Raw genomic sequence first — 14646 nt, forward strand, 5'->3', positions numbered from 1 at the left:
TATGCAGAAAAAATCGCTAAGAAAGAGTTGCCACGCAGTCTCAATGGCACCGCGAATCGTGCCATGTAAGCGACATCTTGGCATTGTGTCTAATGGCCAGATGTAGGTCAATATCGATTGTGTGTGTGTGTGTGTGTTTTCATTCATAGCCCTTACTACTAGACCGTAACTTGGCACACATATCTTTTTCTTTTTGCTGCATATTTTTACTATCTTTCATGTTCTGTTCTGTCATACCATACATTACCTTGCCCTTCCCTACCTTCCCTTCCCTTCCCTTCCCTTCCCTTTCCTTCCCTTCCCTTCCCTTTTTTCTCCTCTCTGTAGCTCGTGTCTGCCTCCCAACCCTGTATATAAACCCATTCCCCCTTTGTAGCCCACCCACTCATTTCACCGTAGGAGGCTGATGGGATGCTTTACTACCTGCATCCTCTTTACCCTTGTGTGTTCATTATTATTATTATTATTATTATTGTTGTTGTTGTTGTTGTTGTGGTTATTTTTATTATTATTGTCTGTTATTCCCGGGTCGTCATCTTTTTTGTCCGGCTTTGACTTGTCCTGCCCTACCCTACCCTACCCTACCCTAACCCAGCCTAACTTAACCTGCCCTGCCCTGCCCTGCCCTGCCCTGCCCTCCACACAGGTCAGTTCACCCAAGGAGGCTAATGACTCTCACCTTTGTCCCTCTGCCCTCTCATCTTACACTGCCAGCATCCTCATTAGCATCACATGTCGCTTTAGTCTGTGTAGCCCTAGCATGTTATTATTATTATTATTATTATTATTATTATTAATTATTATTATTATTATTATTGTTGTTGTTGTTGTTGCTGTTATCATTATTATTATTCTATTATTATCATTATTTTTATTTAATTTTTATTTTCATATTGTTACTACTACTACTACAGCTATTACAACAACTACTACTGCTGCTGCTGCTACTACTACTACTACTACTACTACTACTACAGCTATTACAACAACTGCTACTGCTGCTGCTACTACTACTACTACTACTACTACAGCTATTACAACAACTGCTACTGCTGCTACTACTACTACTACTACTACTACTACTACTACAGCTATTACAACAACAACTACTACTACTACTACTACTACCACCACCACCACCACCACTACTACTACTACTACTACGAGTACTACTTCTACTACTTTCATTATAAAGGGGGGGCCGAAGATGAGGAAGAGGGATGGAGTAGAGAGACTTATGAAGGAGGGAGGTGTGAGGACAGGGTGACGTGGAGGTGATTTGTTTATGGCCACCCAAGATTAAAGCTTCTGGAGGTAGATAGACAGATAGATGGATGGATAGATAGGTAATATGTATCCTTTTGCCGTACCTTACCTGATAATACTGAGAGAGAGAGAGAGAGAGAGAGAGAGAGAGAGAGAGTATTTAACCATATGTTTTTCCTACAGGCAATATAAGTGTGTGTGTACGCATGTGTACATTTTAGTGTCTGTACAAGTGTGTGCCTTTAAGTGTTTGTGTACGCGTGTGTGCTTTAGTATTTGCGTATGCGTGTGTGCGTATTTTAACCGTGTACGTTTTTGTGGCAGGTACGTATGGTGGCCGGAGGAGAGGAGTATGCTGACGATGAGATAACGGGAGCTTAACCCCACTCTGCCACACTGCATCAGGTGAGTGGATGGTTCCTCTATACATCCCGGCACCGATTTGACACCCCCCAGGCCCTGTGTAGTGGGGGGACGGTGGCCTTCGCGTGGTGGCACTGATATGACCTGGCGGTGGAGTTTTTCAGGTTCTGCATCTGTTCTTCATCTGTTCATCTGTTCTGCATCTGTTCATCAGTTCATCTGTTCTCCATCTGTTCATCTGTTCTTTATCTGTTCTCCATCTGTTCTGCATCTGTTCATCTGTTCTTCATCTGTTCATCTGTCCTCAATCTGTTCATCTGTTCTGCATCTGTTCTCCATCTGTTCATCTGTTCTTTATCTGTTCTGTTATCCATCTGTTCTGCATCTGTTCAACTGTTCTCCATCTGTTCTCCATCTGTTCATCTGTTCTGCATCTGTTCTCCATCTGTTCATTTGTTCTCCATCTGTTCACCAAGAGGAGGATGGTAGACTACATGCACTGGGTTTACGTTCAGATGAGCCTGGGATTACAACTACAACTACTACTACACTAGTACAACTACTACAGCTTCTACCACTACTATAACTTCCCTGCATCATTTATTTTATTTATTTATTTTTACTGGTTACCTGTACACACACACACACACACACACACACACACACACACACACACACACACACACACACACACACACACACACACACACTGGTGGACGGGAGTTCGCGCCTCGCTCAGGTTGCGAAAAGTTTCACTGACGGAGTGGGTGGTTACTGTCCCCCTTGAGCAAGGGGACGGGTGTGTGCGTGTGTGAAGGTCACAGCCTTGCCCTTAGATCGGACTATATGAGCTCTCAGCTCCCTTCCGGGAGGGTAAAAGCTGACCATCACGACCATCAAGTGATCCTGACCGACCCGGTGAATTACACACACACACACACACACACACACACACACACACACACACACAGTTGGAATTTTCGTCCCCTTTCAGCTTACTTCACGTAGCTCAGTGGCAGAATAAGACAATGCAGTGGCTCTACATCCTTTCCACAGCACTTCTTCGTGACAAGCGCCTTAGTAATGTTAATGCCTTGTTCCAGCTCAGCGTTGAAGATGGAGATAGGGCAATTTTTACGCCAAGTTAAGGTGAACAGAGGATAGTTAATGGTACAAAATAGTTACTAGGTAGGTGTTGGAAAGTTTGACATATTTTTTCCAGTTTTATCTTTTCCTTATTCACATTATTATTATTATTATTATTATTATTATTAAATAATAATAATAATAATAATAATAATAATAATAATTTATTATTATTATTATTATTATTATTATGATGATGCTGATGATAATAATGATGATGATGATTATTATTATTACTATTTCTACTACCACTACTGCTACCACTACCACTACAACTACTACTACTACTACTACTACAACTACTACTATTCTGTGGTGACTAAGCATGCCATAATCAGATAAGATATTCGTGTCAGAATGAGTCGCTGATAATACTGCCATAAGGGAGAATATGTGTAGCAGAATAGTAATATAGACCTGACCTGACTGATTTGTAGCATGTCAGCTTGAACAGCATCTGATCCTGTTGTGTGCCCGTTATACGTGAGGAGAACAGATGGTGAAAAGATGGACAGATGGAGAACAGATGAACAGATGGAGAACAGATGAACAGATGGAGAACAGGTGAACAGATGGAGAACAGGTGAACAGATGGAGAACAGGTGAACAGATGGAGAACAGATGAACAGATGGAGAACAGATGAACAGATGGAGAACAGATGAACAGATGGAGAACAGATGAACAGCAGATGGAAAACATGAATAGATGGAGAACAACAGATGGAGAACAGATGAACAGATGGAGCACAGGTGAACAGATGGAGAACAGATTGAGGACAGATGGGGAACAGAGGCTTTTGTTCGTGGTAGTTGCAAAGAAGTGGCTGTAGGTGAGAGAGAGAGAGAGAGAGAGAGAGAGAGAGAGAGAGAGAGAGAGAGAGAGAGAAGGGGGGGAAGAGAAAGAGAAGGAAGGAGGGAGGGAGGGAAGGAAAAAAAAAAACTGGAAGTGGATAAAGATGGGCATAGAAAGCATCGTGGCATCTCTTCCATGGCGATTTATTTATTTATTTTTATTTAGCATATTTCCACTTCAGCATTATTTTTTATCTTGGTTCTTTCTTTTTAATATCAATAGCATCAGTTGGACGGGGGTTATGTATTCACTCGTGCCTGTTTGTCTGTCTGTATGCAAGATATCTCCAAAAATTGTTGTTGGATTTCAGGTATATTTAGTGTACAGGTGGACAGTGGGTCAAGGAAGAGTTTATTACATTTTGAGGTTAATCTAGATCCAGATATAGAAATAAAACTTAAATTTTCTTGACGGTGGTATGCGATCTCTGAGATTGTGTAAAAGGGCAAACAAAGACCGTAGAATTATTTGATTGGCCATGTGAGATCGTCAAAGCATTTGTCTGGTGGGAATGAGGAATAGCAACTGTAAAACTTAAATTATATTGGCGTTGGCAGAGGTATGCGCCATCTGAGTATTGTCTAGTTGTACTTTTAGCCCAGGTTCATCTGAATCGTGTACCTGGGGACGTGCAGACTGAAGTTGCCCTCATCCTGCAGTCCACCGTCGTCTTTTCGGGGGATAGGGAAGGAGTTGAGGAGCGCTTGTATAACCGGGCAGGTCCATCGCTCGGTCGTGTATGTGATGCTGCATGAAGGCGCTCCCATACGTCACCAAACTGTATCCGTGACGCTGCATGAAGGCGCCCGTCTCCGTCACCAAGCAGTACCCGTGACGCTGCATCAAGGCGTCACTCTCCGTCACCAAGCAGTACCCGTGACGCTGCATCAAGGCGTCACTCTCCGTCACCACACGATAGAGCGGAAATGTGTAGTGATAGAGAGTGTTATCAGCGGTGAGAGTGAAATGCGTTAAGGGAAACACCATTTCCGGAGGTGAACTGATTTGGTGCAACAGTGTGGTGGTGTGGTGGCTTTATTGTGGTGCTGTGGGTAAGTGTGGTGCTGTGAGGACGTGTGGTGTTATGTGTGGTAGTGAGTATGTAATGTTAAGTGTGGTAGTGTGAGGAGGTGTGGTGTTGTGTCGTGTTGTGTGGTAGTGTATGGAGTATGTAGTGTTAAATGTGGTGTGATGGTGTAAGTTAATGTGGTAATGTGGAGGTGGTGTGGTGTTCTGAGCAAGTGCGGTGCTGTAAGGTGGATATAGTAGTGTGGTAAGTGTAGTGCTGTTAGACGATGTGGTATAGTGGTATGTTGTTGTGTGGTGAGTATGTGGTGCTGTGGTAGTAAAGGTAAGTGTGGTGATTTTGATGGTGTGTATTGTGGTAGTGTGGCCTTACTGTGGTGTTAAATCAAGTGTTGTGTTGTGAAGTGTGGTATAGTGTGGTAAAATGGTGTGGTGTGAATGTGGTGCTGTGGGTTAGTGTGGTATGGTGTGATGTGGTGGGTAGATGGTGTTAAATGTGGTACTATATGGAAGTGTGGGTTGTGGAAAGGTTTGGTGTAGTGTGGTGAACTGGCAGTCTTGTGTGGTGTGGAAAGGGATGTATTGTGATGGTGCGGTGATGTGGTGTGGTGTTGGTTTACTGTGTGTGTGTGTGTGTGTGTGTGTGTGTGTGTGTGTGTGTGAAATCCATCCATGGTCCAATCCTTCTTTGCCCCGTTAGGAGCCTAGGTACACAGGGGGAGACTAGAATCCCGATATTTAAGGTGAGTGTGATCAGCCTCACTCGTCCCTGAGTGGCACTGCGAGCAATAAACCCTAACCACTCCTTGGGTATAAACCTTAATGAGTCCCATCCTATTTTAGTGACATAAACCCACTAGACCACTAGGCGTCATTTGGTTGTATTGACATTCAGTGTACAGTCGTCATAATCTATCGAGTGAGTGGATGGTTAGCGCCCCCATCTATCAAGGCAGTGTTTCTGATTGGACAAAAACTCTCGATGCCGTGCTGAGAAAAATAAGATCATTTATTAACGAATATTTTCAAACGCTTCGTCCACTTTCAAAATGTAAAGAGGAAAATGGTAATGTTTTTATTATTATTATTATTATCATCGTTATTTATTATTATTATTATTGTTGTTGTTTTATTGTTATTTATTATTATTATTATTATGTGTGGAGTGGCATGAACTGCTATGCTAATTTTTTGCTTATTATTTTATGCAGGAAAATAGGATGCTTTAATTGCTCCTCATGTGACGGTTATGCCTGTGACGGTTATATCTGTGACGGTTATGCCTGTGACGGTTATGCCTGTGACGGTTATATCTGTGACGGTTATGCCTGTGACGGTTATATCTGTGACGGTTATGCCTGTGACGGTTATGCCTGTGACGGTTATATCTGTGACGGTTATGCCTGTGACGGTTATATCTGACGGTTATGCCTGTGACGGTTATATCTGTGACGGTTATGCCTGTGACGGTTATATCTGTGACGGTTATGCCTGTGACGGTTATATCTGACGGTTATGCCTGTGACGGTTATATCTGTGACGGTTATGCCTGTGACGGTTATATCTGTGACGGTTATATCTGACGGTTATGCCTGTGACGGTTATATCTGTGACGGTTATATCTGACGGTTATGCCTGTGACGGTTATAACTGACGGTTATATCTGACGGTTATGCCTGTGACGGTTATATCTGACGGTTATGCCTGTGACGGTTATATCTGTGACGGTTATGCCTGTGACGGTTATATCTGACGGTTATGCCTGTGACGGTTATATCTGTGACGGTTATATCTGACGGTTATGCCTGTGACGGTTATAACTGACGGTTATATCTGACGGTTATGCCTGTGACGGTTATATCTGACGGTTATGCCTGTGACGGTTATATCTGACGGTTATGCCTGTGACGGTTATATCTGACGGTTATGCCTGTGACGGTTATATCTGACGGTTATGCCTGTGACGATTATGCCTCTGACGGTTATATCTGTGACGGTTATATCTGACGGTTATGCCTGTGACGGTTATAACTGACGGTTATGCCTGTGACGGTTATATCTGACGGTTATATCTGTGACGGTTATATCTGACGGTTATGCCTGTGACGGTTATATCTGTGACGGTTATATCTGTGACGGTTATGCCTGTGACGGTTATATCTGACGTTTATGCCTGTGACGGTTATATCTGACGGTTGTGCCAGCAGGTTCACGCGGTCGACGAATGCACTTGTCTTGGAACGTAACGCTAATTCTGAAGCGATTGTAGCGATTAGATGTAATGCCGTGTGATTAAGATGGAGATAGTGTGTGGGTGTTGGTTATCGGGGAAGGGTATGTACGCGGATGAGTCACTGTGTGTGTGTGTGTGTGTGTGTGTGTGTGTGTGTGTGTGTAAACAACAACAATCACAAAGTAAAGACTCACTGATTGTACGCACCATCTCACAACTCGGATTTGAGAGAGAGAGAGAGAGAGAGGAGAGAGAGAGAGAGAGAGAGAGAGAGAGAGAATATGTTATCTCCAGCTATTTCCTGTATTTTTTCCGTACTTTCCTTGTATCTCAGTACATGTTTCCAAATACATAGGCATCCTTAAGTAATGCTGCGCTAAAAATTCACCATCCAGTATCATGTGTTGTGGGAGTGGCTCAGTCTGCCGGTGTGGGCATGGCAGCAGGAGTAGGAATGAGTGAAAGTGACGTGTAATAAAATGGACGTCTCTTGTAAATCAGCGATAGGTCAACTCTGGAACGGTCTCCCTCTGTCTGTATTTCCTACATACTATGATCTCCAGTCTTTCAAACGCAGTGTGTCCAGGCATCTCGAAATGATCGGATCGAATTTGGCTCTCTTCTGTATTTTTTTTTTTTTTTTTTTCCGGAAGGAACTGTTTTGCGGGCTCAGCCTTTGGTTCCTTCTTCCTCACATTAAAAAAAATACTTTATATCCCTATTGTATAACGGGTGGGTATATCAGGCATACTTTATATCCCTATTGCATAACGGGTGGGTATATCAGGGGTACAGCAGGTATAAGGCGCGTCCTGATAGCCGGTGATAAGGTGTAGGGTTATCGGATCAGTCGTAGAGGTGGAGAGAGAGTACGGGGTTGCTGAAGGGTGTAGGGTTAGTCTGTCTGTAGTTGTTATATAGGGCACAGGGGGATTTGACGCCCCGTAGACTCTCACCCGACCCACCTACCCTTCTGTCACTCCTGCTCACTCCCTGCCTGCCATCACACTTCACACTCACTCTAACCACACTACTCTCACTCTGAAGATCATAGCATGGGATATTAAATCAATATTTTACACTATCTTCACTCTAACACATCACTCTGCTCACTCCTTGCCTACCATCAAACATCACACACTCACTCTAGTCACACTACTCTCATTCTTAAGATCATAGTAAGGGATATTAAGTCATCATTTCACACTGTCTTCACTCTAACATATCACTCTGCCCTCACTGTAACACACTTCACACTGCCCTCACTCTAACACACATCACACTGCTCTCACTCTAACACACATCACACTGCTCTCACTCTAACACACATCACACTGCTCTCACTCTAACACCATCACACCACCTGGTCTACGTTCCAACTGCACATAACTCTCCAGCTCACACTACCCTGACTCTAACACGTCACTCTGCTCTCACTCTAACACCATCACACTAATCTCTGTACAAGTTTTCCACAATAACTCTTTATAACTCTCACTTCTTTAATAACTCTTTCCAACTTGAACACAACCGTAATGTAACTCACTACCACAACCTCCACCACCACCACTACCACCGCCGCCACCACCACCACCACCACTATCTTATATATTTCCTTGAGTACCCCACCAGCGCTACTACCACTACAACCACAACTACCACCACCACTCCTACCACCACTGTCATCACCGCTACCACTTTATTCTCTTAATAACCTACCTCAACGACCACAACTACTGCCACCACGACCACCACAATTTTCCGTCCTCGTTAACCAACCACCACAACTACCACTGCCACCACACCTACCACCACACCCCTACCACAACCACCACAAGCACCGCACAGTGTCTTAGTAACGTCAGAATGGTTCAGGACGAGAGTGAGAATTTACTTACGTCTAAAGAAACAGCGGAGACGTCCAAGGGCGTTACCAGAAGACGACTGACTTGGAAAGGTGAGAGAGAGAGAGAGAGAGAGAGAGAGAGAGAGAGAGAGAATGAAAATAAATGAAATAAAAAGGCTTACTCTGCTCAGTACTAGAGACTAACTAGGAGAGTAGAGCATCATTATCAGAGTCGAATTCTATGGCTTGCTTACGTCGGCTTCATGTGACCTGCCTGATAAGAATGATACCGGCAGAGTTATATAACACCTGATAACAGCTTAGTCATTCTCCTCCTGCTCGTCATCATCATCATAATCATCATCGTCGTCATCATCATTGTCATTGGCGTTTTCATCTTCACCACCACCACATCATCATCGTCACTGACATCATCATCACTATCATTGTCCTTTTTATCTTCACCCCCCCCCCCACCACCACCCCGCAACAACGATGGATGTGTCGATAAGAGTATGAACAGTTTTCTTGCCAGGCGTGATTAATGTGACTCCAGAGAGAAGAATTTTGCAGGCGACACGAAACACGCATCTTGCCCCAGCAGACGATTTCATTCAGCTGAGGAGAGGCATTGCGGACGGGAGGGATTAGAGACAGCCTTCACTAACCCCTTCACGCATCGGGTGTTCTTTAAGTTGAAGAAAATCGTCTGTTACCGGGGAGACTTATTAAAACATGCCCTCCTTGTTTAGTGCTCTAGTTCAAACTCACCTGGTGTGTTGCGGGTACGGCTTTGCTAGTATGGGTGTGGCAGTGGGAGTACTGTAGATGAAAAAGTCACTTGGAGGATTGATAGGTGTCTGAGAATGGTACAGTCTGCTGGTATGGGTGTGGGTGTGGCAGTGGGGGTAGTTGATGACAAAATGATGTTGTGTATACATTGATAGCACTAAGCCGTCCCCGCAACACACGAGAAACTACCCGGCAGAGTGGAAGGGAAGCGGTATATATGGACCATCCTGTGATGACAAAATGATGTTGTGTATACATTGATAGCACTAAGCCGTCCCCGCAACACACGAGAAACTACCCGGCAGAGTGGAAGGGAAGCGGTATATATGGACCATCCTGTATTTCGTATACAATTCGGGTTATTTTCAAAGACTTTCGTTCTACTTAGGGGAGACTTTTGGAACTACACTTTGCTTTAAATAGACACGAATCTGCCATCTCTCTATCTTGAGTGCTGAGCTGTTACACGAGATAAAAACACACACTTTTTTTTTTTTCTTCATCGTGGCGAAGATGCACTTGACAGGTTGGTGATGATTGGCGGCATGAACACAACATATCCGAATAACATTGTTCTTTTTGAGTTAGTACCTTTCGATTCACATTACCAGTAATTATTTGAAATACAATTATGTTATTCGGACATGTTGCATTCAGCCAGTCATCATCAACCTGCCAGGTGCATCTTCGCGTTGATTTAAAAAAAAAAAAAGAAAAAAAAAAAAAAAAAAAAAAAAGGATGTAGTGCTAGTCACGAAGAAGTTCTGTGGCAATGATGTTGAGCCTTATTATTGTCGTGTTCTGCGGTTGAACTATGTGAAATAAGTTGCAAAAAAGGACAAATATCTTCACCTTTTCTTGGTTTAGTTTAATTTGGCTGAGATTTTCGTCCTTTTGCGGTCTGTATTCCATATTTAAAGGAAGAATAATTCAATACTTCGGCTGTGCATCCTTCCCATAGCACTTCTTCGTGATTAGTAACATATTCTGGTATTCTTGTTTGGGCTTAGCATTGTATGTGGAGAGATGGCAGTTTTACGCCAAGATAAAGTAAACAGAGTATATTTAAAGTGGATGAGATATAGACTGGATATTACCGTCATTATCCCAATCCCTTCCCGCTTTGTGCTGGAGAGGGACGCCTTCCCGTGGTGCCACCCGTATGATCAGGTGGCTCTGCTGCCTGGTTATACAAACATCCTTCATTTCCCTCCCTGTCCCATAAAGGGATGATGGTGGACTGCAGGAGAAGGGCAGTTTTAGCCTGCAGTCCACTGGGTTCACATTCAGATGAGGCTGGGGTTGCAGTTACTACTACTACTACTTCTTCTTCTTCTACTACTACTACTACTACTACTACCACCACTACTACATTCATACCCTCTTCATTCCCGTGACTTCATTTTGGATTTTCTTGTCACCTTCCAATGGTTTTTTTCAACATTGGATCCAATTTTGCAACTGGAAAGGTTAGATGTAATCAGAGGAACTCCTGTGCTAGGGGACCCTCCTGAGTGAGGGACTCCATCTTGTAACAGCAAGAATAGTAGTAGTAGTAGTAGTAGTAGTAGTGGTGGTGGTAGTAGTAGTTGTGGTGCTGGTGGTGGTATTAGTAGTAGTAGTGGTGGTGGTGGTATTAGTAGTAGTGGTGGTGGTGGTGGTGGTAGTAATAGTGGTAGTAGTAGTTGTAGTAGTAGTAATGGAGGTGGTAGTAGTAGTGGTGGTGGTAGCAGTAGTACTGGTAGTAGTAGTGGTGATGGTGGTAAGTAGTAGTAGTGATGATGGTGTTAAGTAGTAGCAGTAGTAGTTCGAATTTGGTGAAAACAGGTCAAGGTCAAGGTCATATTTCGAGACGCGCTAGATAAGTATCGGGTCGCGGCTAGTGTGATTCCTCCAGTGGGGGGGGGGGCTTTAGTTGTTGTTGTTGTTGCTGTACGTTCATCAGAAATATGACCCAGTTGACTGTAGGCCGCAGGTGCCCTCCTCCTGCAGCCATCCTCCTCCTTTAAGGGGCTGGGAAGTAGTTAAGGGACTTGTATAATCAGGCCACTCCATCTATCTATCTATCTATTGCCAGACGCCTCAGTCCTGTTTGGGGTGGCCACAAACAAATCTCCTCCAAGTCGCCCTGTCCCCCTCAAACAAGAAACAAGGAGCCGCTCCATCACCCAGGTATATCGGTGCCACCACATGAAGGTGTCCCTCCCCACCACCGAATCATTGGAGTGAAGCGACTGAATGTTGTCTGAAATCAGCCTATCTCTTATAACTGATATCGGGGAGGATAGACCATGTTTTGCATAGTATTAGTGAACAGGGTCAGGTGTAGTCAGTCAGTACTTTTTGATAGGTAACACACACACACACACACACACACACACACACACACACACACACACACACACACACACACACACACAACATCACAATACCATAATATGTTAGAATTGTTTTGCCATCAGAATTGTCATTACAGTACTTTCACTGATCTGCTTCATTTTCCCCGAGATATTTATAGTCTTATCACACCTTGAAGATACGAACATAAAAGACATACTAACACTGTAGGTCGTATTCTGAGTTCCGTGGGAGGCTTTGTAACATCTTTTTGTGAGTGATTTATTTTGCGTATTACACCTAAAATGTTTTCCTGTATGCAGTAATCAACGGGTCATTACTTCCACCTGGGCAGTTGTCAGCCAAGTTGATGTACTGTTTAAATGGTGCAAGACTGTGAGTGAATGGGAAGTGAGAGTGTATGTGTGAGTGAGTGAGTGAATGGAGAGTGTATGAGTACATGTGTGTGTGAATGCGAGTGAGTGGGAAGTGAAATGTCTTTTATTTCAACACGATAAATTATGTTTGGAGGGCAGGCAAGTTATCGAAAACATTAAAGAAACGTTGCCAGATTCAGGGAGTTTTGTCCTAAACTTAAAGAAAGCGAGTCATCACTTATTTGGTCAATCATACATGTGTGAGTGAGTGAGTGGATGAGAGTGAGTGGGGAGTGAGTGTGTGAATGAGAGTGAGTGGGGAGAGAGTGATTAAATGAACAAGTAAAAGAGTGAGAGTGAATGAGTGGGAGGTGAGTAAATGGAGAATGGGTTAATGATGGAGTGACTGGGAAGTGAATGACTGAGTGGCTGAATAAGTGAGTGGGGAGTTAATAATTAGAAAATGAGTGAGTGAGTGAGTAAGGAGAGTGAATAAGTGAGTGGGAAGAGAGTAGGAGTGGTGAGTGAGATGAGGTGAGCTATTGAATAAGTGAATGGGAAGTGTGTGGGAGAGAGGGAAGAGTTAAATGAGTGGGAGTAGAATCAGTGAAGACAGAGTGGGTGGGAACGAGCAAAGACGAGGTGAATATAGAGTGGTGAGGGAGGGGGTAAGTGGGAGTGGAGTGATGTGGGGAGCTTAAGTGGATAAAGTGTGTAATGTGGGAGGGAGGGAGGAAAGTGAGAAGGGGGGGGAGAAGGAGTGAAGGTGGAGCAGAAAGTAAAGTAGTATGGAGTGTTAGTGGGGAGGGAGGGAGAGAAGCTAGTGGGAGAAATAGGAGGGGGGAGGATGGGTGGGAAGGCTGATGATGTTGGCTGTGGATTGGCAAGAAGTGGGGAGAAACTGAGGGGAGAAGAGGCAGTGAGATAGCTAGTGTAGGGGAGGGAAGGAGGAGGTGAGAGAGAAAAGAAGGGTGAGGATGAGGTGGTCAACAGGGAAGGGATGAGGAGAAAAAGAGGAAATGATAAAAGGAATAGATGAAAATAGTAACAGGGTGTGAGGACAAGGGGAGGAAAAAAGAGAAGAGATAAGGAGGAGCAGGTGAGGAAGGGGGTGAGGGACTGAGAGGATGAATGTGGTGAGAAGAGGAAAGGACTGTGAAGGAAGAAGAGCAAAGGAGTGACGTAGTAGATGAGGTGGTAAAAATAGGGGATGGTGGGGGAAATGAGATGGAGGAGTGACAGAAGGGACTGAGACCGGTGCAGCGTGTGAGTAACAATGGGATGAGGTGAAATGAAAGAGGAGGTAGTGAGCGAAGTGGTAAGGGGGATATAAGGTGAAGGGAAAGGAGTGGGGGATGGAGCTGTGGTGGAGGGTAGCAGTGAGGTAAGGGAAGGGGTAGAAAAGAGAGAGGCAGGAAGGAGGAGGGGGTGAAATAATGGGAAATGTTGTGGGGGCTAGGAGGGAGGAGAGGAGGCAGAAGTCGGGGAGGGGAGAAGGGGCACAGGACAAGAGGAAAGAATGCTGTGAGGGAGAGACATGGAGACCTAGAGGAATACATACCTATCTTACTGTACTGTGACTTTAGAGCCTGATTTTTTTTTGTTTAGCTATTATTTTTTTTTTCTGTTTGTTTGGAGTTGTCATTTCAGCCTAACCCACCAAACGTTTTTCTTTTATCTGGATTCATTTCTGCATCCGAAAATTAATTTGCCTACTTTCAACACTTTGTTGTCTGTGGCCTACCTGTGTTATAAATGATCAAGCTTTGTATCTGGGCTGAATTATGGATCCTGTAATTAATTTGATATACTGTATTTCAGCACTCCAGTGTCTCTGGCCAATTGTGATTTGTTCGTCTTTCATCCTTTTCAGTATCATCATACTGATACACCTCCACTCACTGTGTCTCTACTCATTCTACCCAGATTTACTTACCCTTTCTGGTGCTGTGGTCTGCAGTTGAGTTTTGCAGTCAAGGAGAAAATTTGTATTTACTTCAGTCACAAAGCAACAAAAATTGCTCTTTTAGTCACAGACCTAATAAATATGATTATATATGAGTGTATTTGGAGAAAGCATATGACAGGGTGGATAGGCATGGATTGTGTAAAGTGTTAAGAATTATATGGAGTAGATGGGAAGTTGCTGAATGCCATGAAGAGTATGTATGAGGGAGCTAAGGCTGCAGTGCGTGTGGATAGTGAACTGAGTGAATTTTTCTCTTTGAAGGTTGGATTGAAACAAGGATGTGTCATGTCTCCATGGTTGTTCAGTCTGTATATGGATGGGGTTCTGAAAGAGATACAAGATAGGGCAGTGGATGTTGGAGTGGCCCTAGTGAGAGGGCAGTGTTTGGAGACTCCCTGTACTGTTGTTTGCAGATGATACTGTGTTGTTGAGTGAAGA

General features: G+C 43.9%; 1 protein-coding gene across 1 annotated transcript in view; it reads left to right on the plus strand.

The window, feature by feature from the left end:
• Positions 1–14646, plus strand: part of egh (beta-1,4-mannosyltransferase egh) — a 180211-nt gene that overhangs the window by 124565 nt on the left and 41000 nt on the right. Inside the window, exon 2 of the mRNA XM_080285842.1 lies at positions 1591–1671. The gene's annotated coding sequence lies outside the window, so the exon portion shown is untranslated. The remainder of the gene's footprint in view (positions 1–1590; positions 1672–14646) is intronic.

This window comes from Coenobita brevimanus, chromosome 108 (assembly GCF_032717465.1).
Source record: "Coenobita brevimanus isolate Jiangsu-jjx chromosome 108, ASM3271746v2, whole genome shotgun sequence".
NCBI classification, from domain to species: domain Eukaryota; kingdom Metazoa; phylum Arthropoda; class Malacostraca; order Decapoda; family Coenobitidae; genus Coenobita; species Coenobita brevimanus.